The 18,779-nt window shown below is 32.4% G+C and overlaps 2 long non-coding RNA genes across 12 annotated transcripts; one reads left to right on the top strand and one right to left on the bottom strand.

Annotated features, from left to right (window-relative positions):
• The first annotated feature begins 6,700 nt into the window (after nt 1–6,700).
• Nucleotides 6,701–12,656, top strand: LOC122587059. 7 transcript variants are annotated; one of them, XR_006322110.1, is made up of 10 exons: nt 6,701–7,098; nt 7,427–7,497; nt 7,617–7,802; nt 8,016–8,175; nt 8,468–8,619; nt 11,394–11,444; nt 11,649–11,765; nt 11,894–11,983; nt 12,060–12,118; nt 12,369–12,656. It is a non-coding gene; the product is annotated as an uncharacterized LOC122587059 (long non-coding RNA). The 7 variants fall into 7 exon arrangements; XR_006322107.1 differs by having other exon boundaries at nt 12,265–12,656; XR_006322106.1 differs by having other exon boundaries at nt 8,084–8,175; nt 12,060–12,656.
• Nucleotides 12,657–13,868: 1,212 nt separating this feature from the next.
• LOC122588593 lies at nt 13,869–18,158 on the bottom strand. Of its 5 annotated transcripts, none has more exons than XR_006322172.1 (8): nt 17,867–18,158; nt 17,691–17,745; nt 16,586–16,754; nt 15,755–16,445; nt 14,734–14,829; nt 14,512–14,613; nt 14,322–14,403; nt 13,869–14,080 (listed from the first exon to the last, which is right to left on the bottom strand). It is a non-coding gene; the product is annotated as an uncharacterized LOC122588593 (long non-coding RNA). The 5 variants fall into 5 exon arrangements; XR_006322170.1 differs by having other exon boundaries at nt 14,734–14,832; nt 15,755–16,427; XR_006322168.1 differs by having other exon boundaries at nt 14,738–14,829; nt 15,755–16,427.
• Between the last annotated feature and the right edge of the window lie 621 nt (nt 18,159–18,779).

Here is an 18,779-nt window from a genome sequence, read left to right as displayed (position 1 = left end):
TAAGTCTCACCGGAGATGGTCGCCGTCGCCGGAGGATCATGGTGGTGGTCGGGGATGATCATGATGGTGGTGGTGGTGGTGGTCAGAGATAATGGTGGTGGTGGCCGGAGAAGGAGGTAGAAGGAGTCCCTAATTTAACTTTTCCCTATCTATATAATTATTAAAACGGTAGGAATCCGAATAATTCTAGGGCTTCTAAAAATCTAAAGCTATTTTATAAAATTGCCACATAGGACTCAATCTTATGTGTCATCCCTAAACTTTTTATATAATATTTATATCTAATATTTATATGTATCTAAAAAATAATAATAATACTAAATTTGAATTGAAATGTCGTATATATTACTAAAAATATATGTATCAACATACAAACAACAAGATCTATATCCGGTCATTGACCGGGTTAAACAAATATTTATATATTTTATAGTTTATGAAAACTTTATTTGAGTTAGTTCATCATTATTAGAATAGAAATAAAATGAAACAAATAATTAGATTTAAGAGATTATATATATATATAATAGAATTAAAGAAAAAAATTATCGCTTACGTGACGAAATCTGGATCAAAAAACATTGCATGGTCCTAATAACATGATACATTATACAAGATTAGATATTGAGCTAAGAGTTTACAAATGAGTTATGTGTATGAAACCATGAATATTATTTTTGTAATCAGTTGCATATAAAATGTTTTCAACACCCTAACATTATAAAGTTATCAATACTTGATCTAACTCAAAATCCAACTTACCAAAAACAACTAACCCAAAAATAACTCATATGATTTACCAGCCCGCTAACTCATTTGATTCGAAACAACTCATTTGACTAACTTAACTAAAACCAATCAATTTAACCTGTCATCTCTTTTAACCTAAAAACTACCAATTTGACCATGACCTAAAATCAACCCACTTGAAAGTATTAACATGTAAGTCATTTGAGCCCAAAGCAGCCTATCTGACAACCCTCCAACCCATTAATTAATCAAGTCGACTCAAGGCCACCCTGATTAACCCGTATAGATCCAGGTTCTAAATTGAAATTTATAATGGGTCGAGTTAGGGTTCGAGCTTTTCTTTATGTTAATTCCCCAACTCTACCAAGGTTGTCAGGCCAACCCGCCAATCCAAAAATCTTAAATATTACCAACGAACTCTACCTAAAACCATAACATTTCACCTGCTAACTTGGCAACCCACTTGACCTAAAAAACAACTCATTTGACTCACTTGATTTAAAACCAACCTACTTAAATGCATTAACATTAAGCCTACTTGAATGAAACCATTTTATTTGACAAGTCAACTCGCCAACCCATGTATCAATCAGGGGGTCGCTGGATTGGGTTTTTTACCATGAAACTTTTAATGGATTGGGTTTGGGCCAAAGATTCTCAACCCACCAATTACACCCGAGTCTACCTAATTGACAGCATTGCTATAAAGCATATAAGCCGGTCTTAAATTAATATATTTGAAGGATAATAATTCTACCACATTACCCCTATCCTTACCAATGGGTCGTATTTAGGTAATTTTAAATTCGAACCCGATTAAAATTCTCACTCCCAAACCTGTACCTAGAGCCGCTAAATTCTGACTTATTGGGTATTGGGACCAAAAATAATCGGGGATTCTATAACTTTATTTTTGTTTTTTTGAAATCCTTTTACTTACTATATATATTTATCTGGTTCTTCTTAAACTTTTTAACTAATATAATCGGGGATTCGTTATTTTATTTATGTTTTTGAAATCCTTTTAGCCTTATACCCATTTGATATTGAATGGAAAAAAGTAAAAGGGTGAAAACCCTCAGTTCCCATGTACAGTTTAGTACCCAGAATGTACATCCATAAAACTCATGTCTAGTGTCTTACAATTCTCACACATAAATCACAAGATGTAGTTTCTCCACTTACTTTTGACAAATTTCAAACATATAACATTCCATGCCGCTGTCAAATCCTTTATTCTGTTTTTAGCTTCTAGGATTTGTTCTTATTATTAGTTTATTATTTTTTTTTCGAGAACATTTTATCATTAACTTTGATATGAGTATTTAGTTATGAATCAAAATCCAATTATTGTATCTTTGAATTTATTACATACTATAATAAAGGAGTATCATGTGAATAATATTTTTTTTGTCTTTATCTGCATTTTAAATATAAATAAGAGATTTAGCAAATATGAAACAAAGAACAGACTTGGTAGAGTGGTTGGTGTCTATGCCTGGAGGTCACGGGTTCAAACCCTCCCCCCCCCCCCCCCTTTTTTAGTTTGTATTTAATAATAAATATTGACACTTTGGCTCTTTTTTTTTCTTTTTACTTTTTTGTCCCTCTTGTTTCTTTTTTATTATTTCAACCCCTAACTTTATATAATTTATGGTTTTTTTAAACTTTTCTAATATTTTGTTTTTTATACCTTTATTACATTTAACATTTTTTATAACTTTTTAAAATATTATATATTTTGGTATGTACTATTTTTTTGTTTCTTTTTTAAAAAATTTTTTGTTGCATTATATATCATTCGTACTTTTTTAAACATTTGGTTTTTATTATTTTTTCAAATGTAACATTTTTTTATATAACCTTTTCATTTGGTTTTCGTATTCTTTTTTGTCTTTTTGGTTTTCTTCTTTATCTTTTTTCTTTAGTATATTCTTTTTGTATTTTTTTTTATATTTGGTTTTTAATATTTTTTATCGCTCATAAATTTGTGGTTTTTTTACCCTACCAATAAACATAAACGCTTCAAAACCTTACGTCGCCCATGGGGCGACATGTAATTCCTAGTTTACAATAAAGCTGACAAAACCATTTGGCCTATGACACTTATGGTCCTCGTAAATTAGCATATGTACCTTTTTGATATACTGTAAATATGAGTATCATGTTACCATAAATATAGAAGTATATAAAATGGTTAAGGTGGATCTTAACCATCATATTTAATGAGTTGTGATCCATTAGTAAGGTATTGGATCTTGAAAAATTTTACCAGGGTTTGAATCTTACTTTTTACATTTGTATGAGTAAATTATTAAGGGAGGGAAGGGTTCGAGAGTCCTGAATTTCATCCTAGATATACGTGATGTCTCAAATGTTAACTACTAACCACTAACAAATAACTCGTTGTTCATATATATATATATATATGGGAAAAGTGAGTATGGGGTTGTTCCCCATCTAAGCTTAGATGGGGAACCCCTCACATACAATACTTTATTATTTGTTTGAATTTAAAACAAATACATGGTCCCCCCATGATTTTCATGATTATAAAAACCAAATGTGAGTTGTTCCCCATCTAAGCTTAGATGGGGCACAACCCCATACTCACTTCCCCCTATATATATATATATATATATATTCCACCTCACACTCCATCGGTCCTTTAATACAATCACTATCTTTTTTAACATATATATATATATTCCACCTCACACTCCATCGGTCCTTTAATACAATCACTATCTTTTTTAACGTATACAATCACTTTCCCTTCCATTTTTATTCTTTTCTTTTATTATTATTACATTGTATCATACTACTAATATTGTTGATTTTTATCATAAATTGTTAAAACATAAGACCATTATATTCAGGAAAAAAAAACATGTATGAGGCTTTTAGGGAGTTTTTAATTAGGAGCTTCAAAATCCTAAGTTTTTAAAAAATAACTCTTTTAAAGAAGATAGACTTGTTTGGATGTGCATTTGAGATTAAAAGTCTCAGCTCGAAAAAGCTCCTAAAAGGTAGTAAAAGCCCCTAAAATGTCTTTAAAATAAAACATTGTGTAAGAATGGTTGAAATAGAAGCTCTAGCTCCTAGCCACATCATCAAGCTTTAGCTCCAAACTCCTAGCTACAGTCCTAGCTCGAATCTTTTCTACCAAACATACCCTAAAACTTAGTTAAAGTCTTAAAGTTTATGTTTTCTATCTATACACTAAAAAACATCATAAATATTAATGAAATCCTATATACAATATCTATGTTAGAATGTTATGCATTTGTTAAAACACCCCAGACATGCTGGAACGTCTTTCTCATAAGCTTTTGTTACCTCCACCTATCATTAAAACATTCTTAAAAAGTTATTAACTAACTTCACGTAAAAAAAAACACTAACATAAATAAGGATTGTTGACAACAAAAATTGGTATATAATATCAATGTATGCATGTAGATGTCCAGACAACTTCAGGAAATGCAAATTTTCTCACTACAACATTTGTCAAACTTTAATAGGCAAGATTTCTAATGTAATGGTATAATAATAGTTACATTAAATATCAAAAAAGATTTAATATAATTAGATATCATAGTTGACTTTCAATTTAGATGGTGGAGATTGATTTGTAGGTTTATTTTTAATGGCTTAGATCAAAAGTAATCTTATTTTTTTCTCTTTGTAGTGGTAGCCACATATATATATATAATAATAATATTAAGTACCTGATTTGAGATCACCTCGAATCTATGTTTTGAATTTAAAATATTAAAACTTCTTAAATATTTATTTATATGTATTTCATTTTTGCTATTTTCTTTCTTTTTTGAAAACAGATATATATATTCATTTATTATCTTATAAGTATTTAAACTTATTGTCATTATATTCAGGGAAGCGATCTGTACACCACCAATATCATTGGACATTATAGAGGGTTTCTCATCAAAGAGTGTAATGGGGAATCTATTTTGTGAAGACTTTTTAACGTGAAATGAGTTAAGATAACTTATGATAGACTTACCAGCATTCGCGAGTAATTTAAAACTTTTTTTAAAGAATAGAAAATATATTTATTGCAGAGTCACACCATTCAAATTAATAAATCAATTTTAAAATTGTCGCACATCGTGCGGGTTAAATACCTAATATATCTACCAATATACTAACACAAGATTGTGCAATTTTTTAATCGACACTTGGCGAATTCTTGCACGACATATGTCACTTTTGGTGTAATTAAAAAAAGATTCCTAATTCATAATTATCTTATTGTAATCAAATACTGATCTTTCTTTAGATTTAATATAAAAAAGATTTTTAATCGACACTTGGCGCATTCTTTGCATGGTGTCACTTTGGTGTAACAAAAAAAATATTCCTATTTAATAATTACCTAATTGTAATCAAATACTAATGTTTAAATTTAATATATATATCTCATTATAGATTTTATTATTATTATTATTATAATACTAAGTTTCCATATATATGATTTTAAAAAAGTAATAATAATGTTAATAATTAATATATTAACACAGAACACAATTATCTTAAAAGATAAGATATACGACTAAAAAAATTTGATTTCACGATCATAAATCACAAGGCTATTTAACGTTATCTACTATGCTTACAAGTTCCGATTTTGATGCGATTTTAAAAATTTAAGGTAAATCTAAAGCTCTAGCTAAACATATATTATATTTATTATTAATTTTTGTTATAATTTAGCTTTGATCATCGGTTTACTTTAACCACAATTTATTTCATACTTTCAAATCATGTATGAGGCATATACGAATTTTTTTTATAATACAATTTATATAGCTACCGTACATCGTACGGGTACTATGACTAGTATCTACTGATATACTAAAACACGATTGTGTAATTTTTTGATTGACACTTGGCGCATTCTTTGCATGACATGTGTCACTTTTGGTGTAATTAAAAAAAGAATTCTAATTCATAATTACCTAATTGTAATCAGATACTTATCTTTCGTTAGATTTAATTTAATATAAAATAGATTTTTGATTGACATAGTGCATTAATTGCTCGACATTTGTCACTTTGGTGTAACTAAAAAAAGATTCCTATTTAATAATTACCTAATTGTAATCAAATACTAATCTTTAGATTATATATATATATCTATATAGGACCACCTCTTATTTTAGGACCAATTAGGACATGTGTTTTTTATAACTTACACACGACCATCATCATCTACTACCATATACAAGACTTTTTTGTAAAAACACTAAGACTTTCCGGCGACGGGCCCACCGGAAAATCATGTGTAAGTTACTTACAAATGTGTAAGTTAAGTTACACATGATTTTCCGGCGACGCAGTGGCCGAAAAATCATGGTGGTGGTCGAAAATGATCATGGTGGTGTATAAGTTACAAAAAATACATGTACTAAAATTGGTTCTAAAATAACTTGCACCTATATATATATATATATATCATTATAGATTTTATTATTATTATACTAAGTTTTCATATATATGATTTATAAAAAAAAATAATGTTAACAACTAATATATTAACACATAACACAATTATGCTAAAAGATAAGATATACGATTCAAAAAATTTGACTTCACGATAATAAATCACAAAGCTATCTGTCGTTATCCACTATGTTTACAAGTTCTGATTTTAATGTGATTGTAAAAATTTAAAGTAAATCCGAAACTTTAGCTAAACATATATTATATTTGTCATTAATGTTTGTTATAATTTAGCTTTGATTATCGGCTTACATTAACTACAAGTTATTTCATACTCTCAAATCATGTATGAGGCATATACAAATTTTTTTATAATACAATTTATATAACTACCTTACGTCATACCGGTAAAGTCCTATGTATATATTATATATATATATAGGGGAGGGTTATACTAGGGCACTTGTTAATTTACGAACACTTGGGACTTATCTGAACCATTTACAAGATCTGATCAAAAACACAGAAGATCAAAACTGTCATTTACGTCCATTAATATAAATAACCAAAATATATTCCATTCCAACCTAAAAGTCGTCATCCTCCATCAACATCCCACCGCCTCCTTCTTCACCATCTGCCACCGTATCCCTCTGAATCTGCCACCGCCACTGTCGTTCTCCATGATCAGTATCAATCCGGCAACCGGCGAATAATCCTTTCGGAGCAATTTTCACAATCCGACCACCGGCGTTTTCTTCCGCTCAATTGCAAATTGCACATGCCGCCACTGTCACCGCAACCATCAGTTTCACCGATAAAAGGAATCTGCGAACCTCCGTCTTCATTACTCCATCATCACGAATCAGTCAATCATTTGTAAGTTTAACCTAATTTGATAATTTTGATGATTTCTTAATTTAATAGTTTTCAATTTTTTATAAATTGATTAATTCAAATTATTCACAGATTATTAACTTTAATTATATGCGAACTATTTATATTAACTGTGTATAACATTTTAAGATTGGATGTGCGTGCAGTAACTTAGTGTAAATGTGTAATTGTTAGTTTGTATTGTCATTGTGGCACAAGATGTAATATTTTAGCATTTTATGTTTAATGAAAACTGTTTATCTTCATCCTTTTCCTTCCACTTTAGTTTCATAACCTGATACGTTTTTTTTGCTTGAAATGGCCTTGAAAGACCGGGTTATGGAAGAAACCAAGGGAAAAAAAAAGGTTGCTGAAACCTATGTCAATTAGACGAGGAACAAGGTGATTTAGATGTTTATTTTTTAGCTTGTTTAGATGTTTAAATTTTGTGTCTTCTAACTGTTTGATGAAATTTCTAAATGAGTGTCACTTTTTGATACATTTTTATCCTTTGAATGTAGCTTTTGAGCTCCTACAGGAGCTTTACGACAGATTCAGAGAAGGGGGAATCACAAATTTGCTGCAAGAAACTGAAGACTGGCTATACGAAGAAAGTGACGATGAATGTGAAGAAGACTATAATCGAAAAATCAAATATCTTAAAAAGGTGCCTAAAGTGCTATTATTAAGCTGCTGCAATGCAATAGGTAATTAAATCGTCTGTATTTACTAGTTTAGGGGTGTTTAGGATATTGTTATGATCAATGCGTAACGCAAGTAATTAGAAAAAGTGCATTGGCTGTAAAAGTGATCATTTGTGTTCAATAAGAGAGAAAATGTGGCCTTGAAAAAGGAAAATCTGATTTCAACAGAGTTCTTTTAACCCTTACCTGTCTTTTGGAATTCATACATACACCCAGGCTGGGCTAATATGTTGCAGAAGTGGCAGAATGGATATCTGAAAGTCAAAGTCAAATTCAACCTGCAGGGCATTCGATGGAAGTCATAAAAGTTAAGGCGATTCGAAGGTTAAAAGATTTGCTAACTGTAAGACTTCCAATGGGCACATTTCCTGTTAAGGTATTATCTCTAATTTCGTCACTACTATGATGCTATATATATCTGAAAAGCTTGTTGATTGAAGTTGCCTGTATGGACAAGTATGACCTATAAAGCTTGTAGCATCCTGTTTGACAAAAGCAATTGAAAAACAGCAGCATGTTTTTCCGATTTCGTTCACCAACAGCAGGATGGATACTGCTACAAAATCCATAAACTCTATACTTCCACCGCCCAATTTCTTTAAGTATATATATATATATATATCTTGTGATTTTGTTAATGTGTCTTTCCTTATTTTCCGATTTAGTAGATGATTTTGAAGCTGCCATTTAATCTTGAGCTGAAGGTTACTCTCACATATTTAACAAGTTACACGAGGTGAAGCATGGCGGCAGTGGAAAGTCACCAAGGTTAACGAGTGAACACTCTCAAATTTATGGTCAAAGACCCGAGAGTAAAAAGGTAAAAGGTCCATTTATAAATGCTTAGTATGTTTTCGTTGTTTATCAATTATAGCTATATCTAGAATGCCATGGCCATTTGGACTGAAACTTTATTGGTATTCGAATTTTAAACCTTATAATCACATAATAATGTAAGTAAAAAGACCAAAACTTTATTGGTATCTTTTGTTATTCAAATTTCTCAACTGTTAGTCATCATTTATTCTTGAACTCAAGTTAACTAAGATGGTCATTTCTCAATAATTGCAGCAATTTGTCAATAGTTGTAGCAATTTGTTAATTAAGATCATACCCGTGGTATATTTTCATAAAAAAGTATCAGGTAGCTTGGTTTTCACGTCATCTCAGGACCTTAGGAATTCTTTGTGTTCTCCACATACGGAATATCTAACCAGCTTTATATGTCTCTGTTTTATGTTTCATCTTTTAAGTGCAACTTTATTATTCAATATGATTCAGGCGGCAATTTGGTATTGCCCAGTGTATTTGTAAGATATATTAGAATGAGTACGTCTAGTATCTGTGGCGGTAGCTTTGCTTTCTCTTTACATACACAAATTTCTGGAGTGTAGAAATTTAAGATATCAACATACTAGTTTCTTAAAGAATTTATAAGTTTACAATCCCTATTGCAAAGGACTAGAATATAAAGAGAAAAGCTTGTATTATAAAACTATTACTATGGTTGTAATATCCGCTGGTTGTAATACTCACTGCTCAGGCACCAGAAGTTGCCTCTGCAAAAGCCCTCAGAATTGCAAAGGAATATGACGGAGAATGTATGTTTGCTATAGTCATTTATCTTACCGTGGTTTATCAGGAAAGAGCACAGGGAAACCTAGTTATATATTGTTTTAGAATATGGATTTGGGCCTAGGAATTTTAGATAGTTTTTAAAGCCATTGTGATCAAGGTTATGTTATTTTTGTATGTTAAGATAGACCAGATCTTTTTATTATCGTTAGTATACGACACGACTACACGTGGAACGCAGTGGCGGATAGTTTCAGGTAGTTTTTCTGTTATGTTATTTTTGTATGTTAAGTTATGTTTGTTTTAATCGAGTTTTTCGAGTTCAGCCCCTTTTGGAGCCAAAACCCATTTGGTAATGATGGGTGAGCTTGATATACCTATCACGTGATGAGAGTGTACCGATCTGGCGACCCGGTTTGGACTGGTCAAATTCAACACATGTGTATATGTGTATATATAGCTCATGGATATGAAATAGCAAAGTGGTTTATATGCACTGAAAGGTTTAATCGAAGGTTGAGGATCCACCTTCTATGCTTATTTGATTTAAGAGAACACCTGGAATGAAAGACTGGATGTTAACCAAGCAGTAGCATCTCCTTCCCCTGTACCAGTCGCAAGTCCAAGTAATGATCCAGCTAGTCACCAAACAGGCCCAAGAGACTTACTATGGGTCACCATGGTGAGAGCAGATGTCAAGTAAAATTAAAGCCCATCTTGAAATTTGGAAGCCCAAGTAGCCACACGTTTTATTTTTATGTTCTGCAAATTTGTTAGTTTTTATTAGTTATTTTTAGTTGAACTTTTCAATATTAGTTTTTTATTTTTATCTATTATGTCCGATAGTGGGCAGTTGTGAGACCCATCTTTTATTTGTATTCACATTGGAAATCAAGTGGCTCATTCTTGGAGTAAGTTACATGTTTCATTTTATTTTCCAATGCTATTCTAAACTTAGCCAATTTTAGAAGGTGATCTTGGAAGACCAATTTGTACATACGTGGTGAATCTGTAGCGTGTATTCAAATTGGGTTGTGCTCTTCGAGTTGGATAATTGGTGTGACTGTATATTGTTCAATTCGTTGCTATATCGTTCTTTTCTTGTTAGCAGTCAGTTTTTCATCCTGATTGATATGTTGGGACCTATCACTGGTGCTTTTTGTTAAAACTAGTTTTGTACCTGATTACCTGCGCAATGCAGTGCGGATTGCTGAAAAGAGAGAGAGAGAGAAAAAGGGTGCTATTTTTGTGCTTTTATTGTGAGATGGAGGAAGAGGGTGTTTGGTTATAGATTTAGGAGAATCAAAGGGGTACAACCCAATGTTGTGGACAAATTTATTCGTTAGGTTGATTCCTTGCTTTTTTTAGCAAAAGATGTAGATGTGTTGACAAATGAGTGTTTTACTTTGCTTGAGTAGTTTGTTGGTGAAGTGCTGGTACATTTACTTTGCATAGTCCATGGTTATAAGTTTGAGAAAATTTTGGATTGTCATTTTATTGTGAATTGTGATAATGTTTTTCTGCTTTTTTTTTATGTTTTCGTCGTGACAAGCATTGTTGCATCCCATGTATTCTGTTCATGACCTGTGAACTACCAGCGACGACTAAGAGTTATGAGAGATCTTTTTGTGAATTCGTTATCCTGTCAAATAGATGCACCAATCAATCTTTATTACAGTATGTTTTGCAAAATGATTACCCTTTATCTGGAAGCCTAGTTCTGGTTATATTGGAGTGCTACCTCAAGTGTGTACATAAAAATGATGGCAAGATTATCTCCCATGACCATCTTCCTCTACCCCCCATTTAGTGTCTTGAAAGATGATTTAAGCTCCACTTTCTGCGTTATTGCTCTTTATCCTTATGGTATCTTATTTTTGCTCTTTATTTCATTTCACGGCAAATGGGTGTTATTGTTTTGTTTTCTGCCTTTTGTGTTGATATATTCAACATTAAGCTCTATAACCTTGAAATAGTGCATGATAGCAATTTTCTAATCCTGGGCAACCATTTGTTCAGAGTGCAGGTAAATCAGCAGCTTTGAACAGTTTGATTGGACATCCTGCTTTGGTATGACTTTCATTCTTCAATCTTGATTTCATTATTCAGTTTATATATATTTAAAGATATAGTATGATAACAACACAAATAAATTAGTAAGATATGAGTCAGCAGTAGGTAGCTTACACTAAACTATAGATGTACTCAATTGAGTATTCTCAATTTTTCACAATGCTAATCCTAGCCTTCTTTTTGGCATTTACTCAATCACAGCCAACTGGTGAAGGTGGTGCAACTCGTGCTCCTATATGCATCGAATTAAAGAGGTATGAAAACCTAGCAAATCGATTGTCCTGCAGATTGACAGCAAATTTCAACCTGTTTCTGCAAGTGAGTCCGCTTGTCATACTCAAGGCTATTTAACATTTACACAAACACATATCAAGTGTGCTATATCCTAAAAGTGAGTTTCACTTTGATGATATTGAATCTGAATGTTTTTTGGTGTCCGGTCACAGGTGCTCTTCGCCATTCATTACAGGAGAGGCTTAGTAAGATTTCAAGCAAAAGTCGGGATGAAATATATCTGAAGCTTAAAACAAGTACAGGTACTTATTGGATATATGTATTTCCTAGAGTAACCTAACATTTGAAGACTTGTTTCACATATCACATGGTTTACAGCTCCGTTGAAATTGGTTGATTTGCCTGGAGTTGACAAGGGAAATCTTGATGACTCTTTGGTTAGTGGCAATGAATTTATTCGTTATGACCATGTCATTTAATTATTCCCTACAAAGTTCCATTTTGTTTTTTGGAGAGACGTGGTAACCTGATTCAGAGTGAGTATGCTCAACACAATGATGCAATTCTGCTGGTTGTAATACAGGCACCAGAAGTTGCCTCTGCAAAAGCCCTCAGAATTGTAAAGGAATATGACGACAGCTCTACAATTACTTGACTAAATGTCCATATGTTTGCTTGTTGTATCAGGAAAAAGACTTGAAGAGTATTAGAAGTTTTAAAATGCGAAAAAAGAGACGACATGGAATCTTCACTTCGGGGAGTGAAAACTGATGGTATCTCATGAGGCATGGATGAGGATTCTACTCCTTCAACTTGATCATCTCTGATTTACATTTCTTGTAATCTATCATAATTTATATACTTTATTTTCTTTAGTGTTACAGTTTTTTTTTTTTTACTGCTTCTTTAGTATTATAGTGCTTTTGGGATTCTATTGATACTTTTTTTTATGGTGTTTCAACAACTTTTTTATGATATTGTTGATGATCATGTTTCATTGGTATATCACTCCGGCCTAGGGTTTTCACACTTGTAAATATTTTCCGATGGCTTTGTCTTGATCTCAAATCTAGAGAAAAAATTCTCGATCTAGAGAGAGATGTAAATAGAGATAGAGCCGATGAGTAGTGTTAATAAGATCTCGATCTAATGAGAGATGAAACCCTTTTTGTATCTTTTTCCTAGAACCTCCTCTCAAATTTGATCAGGGAACCAGAAAAGGTTGTGGTTGTTAACCCGGCCTCTGACTCAATATGATATGTGGATGTGGTTCCTGGTTGGTATGAGAATGCTTTTTAGTTTGTATATGTAAGATATTATTTATAACGTTTTTATTGTCATTAATTTTATTATAATTATAGCCATTTGTTAATATAACTTACATATGTGTAAGTTAGATATCAAAATCAACTGATTAAGCCACATGTATAAATAGTTTAACTTACTCATGTGTAAATTAGATATAAAAATCAAATGATTATTTAAAACTGATAAGTTATGTGCCTTACACATGGGTAAATTAGATATTAAAATCAAATATTTATACATAAGTTGTGTTTTCATGGGCAAGTTATATACCTTACACATGTATAAATAGTATAACTTACACATGTTTAAGTTAGATAAAAATAAATAAAATGATAATTTAGAACTGATAAGTTAAATAAAATGATAATTTAGAACTGGTAAGTTCTATAAAAAAAAATAAAATGATAATTTAGAACTAGTAAGTTCTATATCTTACATATGTCTGTACTTACAAATGTGTAAGTTAGATATGAAAAGCAAATTAATTGGTTTAGACATGTGAAAGTAAGTAAAACTAGGTGATTACAAGCAAGTTAAATATCAATTACTCAAAATATATAATGCAATCCACCACTAACAAGATTTTCAAACTAGCTCCTTATCAAGAAGAACCACATTAAACAACAAAAATATCAAAGATTCTAAGTCAACAACGGACTAAAAACAAAGTCTACTGTTAGCAAAAGTCATAAACAACCTGCTTAAATAACTACACCTTCACTTGCACGACTCTTAAACGACAGGCAATAGGCAATAGCCAAATGGAAGTCACTTTCTACCCCATGGAAAGCAGCCACACTCTTTCGCATATTATTAGTTGTATTTACATAGGTGCATAAATATCATGATACATTTTTTTGAAAACGTGATACATTTTTATGAAACCCGAATCATCATTGCTTTCTTTTCCTGATTTTCATTCAATAAATCAACATACGAGTAATGGACAAATAGGAAATAGTTCCTTATGTGACAACGCAAAGAGTTTTGCCTACATTCATTGTACGATAAAGAATGGAGTTTACAAACACGATGCTTAATTATAAAGTACAATTCTCATTTCACTTCAGTTGCGAGCCGAACATCATTTTCTGCACATACAAAAAAAAAAGAATTATGCAGTTGAAAATCTTGAGGAGTTGATAGTAATCGTGACTTCTAAATGTGGCAAAATGGGTGGGTTATTGTTATTTGTTAGTACATAAATAGACGGATTAGATTAAGAAGATTCAACTAGTCCCTTGCTCAAACCCTGAAAAAAACAAACAGAAAATTGGCTCTTATATAGCCAAGAAGATTCAGCTTTGTATCTACTTAATTAGATAATTGTACCTGGGGTTTAACCTCCACGCTATCCTGCCCTCTTTTCACTGTAACAGGATCACCATGAAAGAAGCATTGAGGAGACGTAAACCTATTGAGGAGAAAGAAATCGTTCTCAAACTACTGAAACACAATCTAGAAAAGTATATGCACAATGTATCACCGTCAGTATGAAGACTGACTTTGAAGTACCATTTACCTGATTCTTGTCACGTGAAGTTGCACAAATTATTGTTCAATGCTCGATATGATCACCATCAATAATTGTCCAGTTTTCATAGTACATCACATTTGGTATTAACTGTATACACAAAACAAAACAAAATTGAGATTAATAGACCAAGGAGCACAATTATATGGAATAGATTGAAAGTGACATGAAATATGGGTTAGGCCTTATGGTAGATTCATGCGGACTGACCTACATTTGAATGTTCCATGCCCACAATAAAATGGTTGATGAACACTTGCGCAACTACTGGAATAATGTACATTCCATCACTGCCTCCGATCACCCCTGCTAAAAGTTCATCTTGTAAAACGACCACCTTTAAACTCAAATTTAGTTTTTGTGACTTCCAAAAAATGAATCTTCATGTATATGCTAATGTCAACTAACAATAGATACATCTTTAAAGTCAGATGCAACTCCTGTGAGTTTGAATTGCCAAATGTTGGTTTTTATACCAACATTAAACTTTAAAGTCAAACATAGAGTCATTAATTTCAACACATTACTTATCAATGGGTCAATTCATTTGTTTTTCAAAGAAAAAAAAACTAGTTAAAATAAACTACAAGTATATTCTTAGTGCAAACCTTCGAAGGAAGGGTGTAAACCCCTTTGGCAGCATTTAAGTTTTCATATCATTCTTAAAACGTTTGACACCTATGTTTTCACATATGTAGTCATAATCTACAGTGTCAATCTCGAGCCATTTACTTACAAATGGATTATCTGGGTTGTGTTTTATCTCAAAGCTGGTAAAATATAACTAAAGGGGCGGACGGGGATCAAACATTTCAAACAAGTCAATTTCCTTAAAAGCCACTCAAAGTCTACTTTTCACACACTGGGCATGTTAAATTGTTTTATTTGTGTAGTTATATCTAACTTACTATCGTACTAATACTGTTTTTTAAACAGTGGATTAACTATTATTAACAAAAGTTAATTTATATATATTAAGAAGAAGCGTATGCAAGTCTATAGTACTAAAACAGGACAGTTTCGACCCATTTAAGTACTCGTTTGACAAGTTACCAAAGAAGCTCAACTTGCCACTTCCAACTAATCAATCCACATTCCCATCAAAGGACATTTATAAGTATCAAAGTTTTGTGGTAACTTGGTGCTTCCTATGGTTATTTTATACAACAAAACATGTAGTTGAGTTGTAGAGTTCAACTCAGCAATGCATTTATAAAGAATAAAAACATACCAGAGCTAGACCCAAGGTACCATTTGATGGGGTCGGGATTCTTAAAAGAGTGTACCCCATTGTATCCACTGCAAGCGCATCCATAACATCAACATTATAGTTCCTCAAATCTTCCATTGCAAAATCCCAAATGCATCTTGAACGTCTTAAACCAGATTCTCCGCTATCACACCATCATAAAACGCGTTGGGTCCTTCATTTGCAACAAATTCTAAGCTCTAGCCGAGCTTCTGGTTATAGCAAATATCTCCAGCTATTAAAAGCTCCCCATTTTGGAGCAAACACCTGTTGCAAACCAAGATCCTTCTTAGCAATGCTTAAAATTTTATTGGCAAGATAAGGTGTGACCAAGAACACATCTTTTGCTAGCTTTTCTGATGTATCAGCAGACCGAACCACCATGAAATCGCCATCCCCCAACACCATTAGGATTCACAACCCCGAGACATAAAGCAGCGACCACAACAGCATCAACAGCATGGCCACTTTCTCGAAGAACTGAAACTTCAATCTCGGAACGAGCATCATCAGCACCAACCACTGCTTCAGTGACTCGACTACATCACTAACTTGTACTTTTTTCTAAATCTTAGTCCATCATTCAACCAACTGCTACATGAATCACCTTCCAAAGTTTTGTACGAACCATGCTCGGGTCCCGCAAAGATTTGATCTATGAGTATGAACCGACCTTGCAATAGTTAGAGATGGCAAATTTTACCCATTTACTTGTAAATCCAGTCGATTTAGATTATACTTTGATACGCTAATAACTAATTTAAAGATAAGTTACAATTATAAAAAAGCATACATGACCCTTGGAAACTATACCAGAAACTATACAATCAGTAGGGCTGCAGCTTGGAAGGAGTCACTATCTGCAAGCATATCAGCGCCTATTTCTTGGTGCAAATAGATCCTTTTAGTCACCACGGCTGAATGGAAGTTGTTTTCGAGATATTGGGTCACGACTTTAGGGTTGTCCAAACCCTTTTTGTTGCTGTTCAACACAAAACAAAAGAAGACGAGATGATGTGTTTATGATCAGGTAATAGTTTGATCATTTAATAGGCTAAGATGATCACCAATTTGGGCTATTTTACAGCCCCCTTTTCTGCTCGAAATCCAAAAGAAATGAATAAGGATGATGATGTGTTTCTGAGGTGTTTGATCTTGATTTCTTCTTAGTTACATATTTAATTTTTAATCAGATCTTACTTAGGGAGTTAAAGCTACAAGTATGTGTCTTCTTGATCATATATTGCAGATGGTCATGCAATGAAGACAGTCATATAGACACTCATAAACTAAATGAAGACATCCATTTTTACTTGGTTATATGTATGAGTCCTATTTCTGTAAGTTCATTTAACGTTGGTCATATAGATAGTCACATAAACTATATAAACACACCAAAAGATCCCATGTTGTGCTCGTGTTTAAGCACATTATATTTTTCTTAGAAGGTGCAGTTCAGCCAATTATACTTTACTAAAGAGGGAAAATGTAACAAGCTTGTGAAAAACAGATGGCTTTGTTTTGCGTAGATGTAGCTAGATGGTCATGTCATGTCAGTTGGGTTAAACCAGATGGCTCACTTTTGGTACAGGATAGGTAGACACATGAACAAACTCGAAGGGCTGAGTGACTACATACATTATCCCTAAATGTTACAACATAAACAATGTTACTACAAAATAATCAAAATTCTAGTAAGAAATCATTCAAGAGGTTGTATGCATCAACCATTAACTTTGGCCAAAAACATACTAAGCACCTAGTTGAGTTAAGTACCTGATACATTTTTATAAGAATATGATACATTATAATACTATATACCAAATGAATCAGTCAAGTTATAATTGGCTCTGGCAAATTGGGGATGAACATTTTGAAGCGAATTTCTAGTGTCTACCAGTTTGAGCGGTTGTCTTACATTATTTGTCTATTTTTCGTTGAAGCATTTCACCAAACAATTGGCATGCGTCACACTGTTAAAAAACAGAAACACTTAAAAAAATAAGACATCAATAATGAATCCAGATAACACCATATCCAACTGCCACCAAAATTATAATCATGCTCGTAGTAAAAATCATTAAAATTTAATACCTGATGTAAAAACAGAAAGATTGGTTGCCGGAGCTCCTCTGCTTACACCACCATCTTTTATCTTAATTTACTAGAATTATTATTATTATTATAAACATAAAAGCCTCACAAGATGAAAGAATAAGAAGATGGTTTTGCCTTTAGCTGAGCTGGTGGAGTAGTTGCCGGAGGAGAAATTAGTCGTCGGACGATCAATCGGTGGTTAGTAGTTTCCGTGTACCGTCGCCGACCGGTGTTTAGGTGTATACAAAGAGAAACTGTGTGTGACTGTGTGTTTGTGTTTGCAGAAGTGGGAGGAAGAACTATAGTTTCAGGGATAAATGAAAAGGACTAGAATACCCTCACCAGCCTAATATGATAAGTCCGCTTCAAAATCTAAGCCGCTCAAAAAGTTAGATCCAACGACTAGGAATAGTCCCAAGTATCCCTAAAAATAAAAGAGTCCAGACTTTTCTTAATATATATATATATACACTAGTATATATATATTTATACTAGTGTTCAGGTCTGTCCAATGGACCGGTAATTTCAAAATATATTAATAAAAAATAAAAAATTAGAATTCAAATACATTAAATAGATACTAAATAACGACATAGATGCTTTTTGAATCAAACCAAAACATAAACAATCTCATTATATGTATCAAATTCCATGTATCAAATTCCATCAAATCTGCTAAAGATTCAACTATACAAATACATTCAACATTCATAATCTAATCCATCGAAACCCAAACTCAAACAATATATACGAATTCAAACATATGAAAAAGTCAATCAAGAAATAACCTTTTATGAGCTTCATCAATTACATATATCAATCCAACAAAAGTTGCATCATAATATCACAAAAGATTCAATTTTTATATTAAACATGATAATCATCATGGAGACGACAAAATCCTTATGTT

The sequence above is a fragment of the Erigeron canadensis genome, chromosome 2 (genome assembly GCF_010389155.1).
Source record: "Erigeron canadensis isolate Cc75 chromosome 2, C_canadensis_v1, whole genome shotgun sequence".
NCBI classification, from domain to species: domain Eukaryota; kingdom Viridiplantae; phylum Streptophyta; class Magnoliopsida; order Asterales; family Asteraceae; genus Erigeron; species Erigeron canadensis.
The sequence above is the reverse complement of the archived record's forward strand: the minus strand, read 5'-3'. Positions and strand labels throughout refer to the sequence as shown.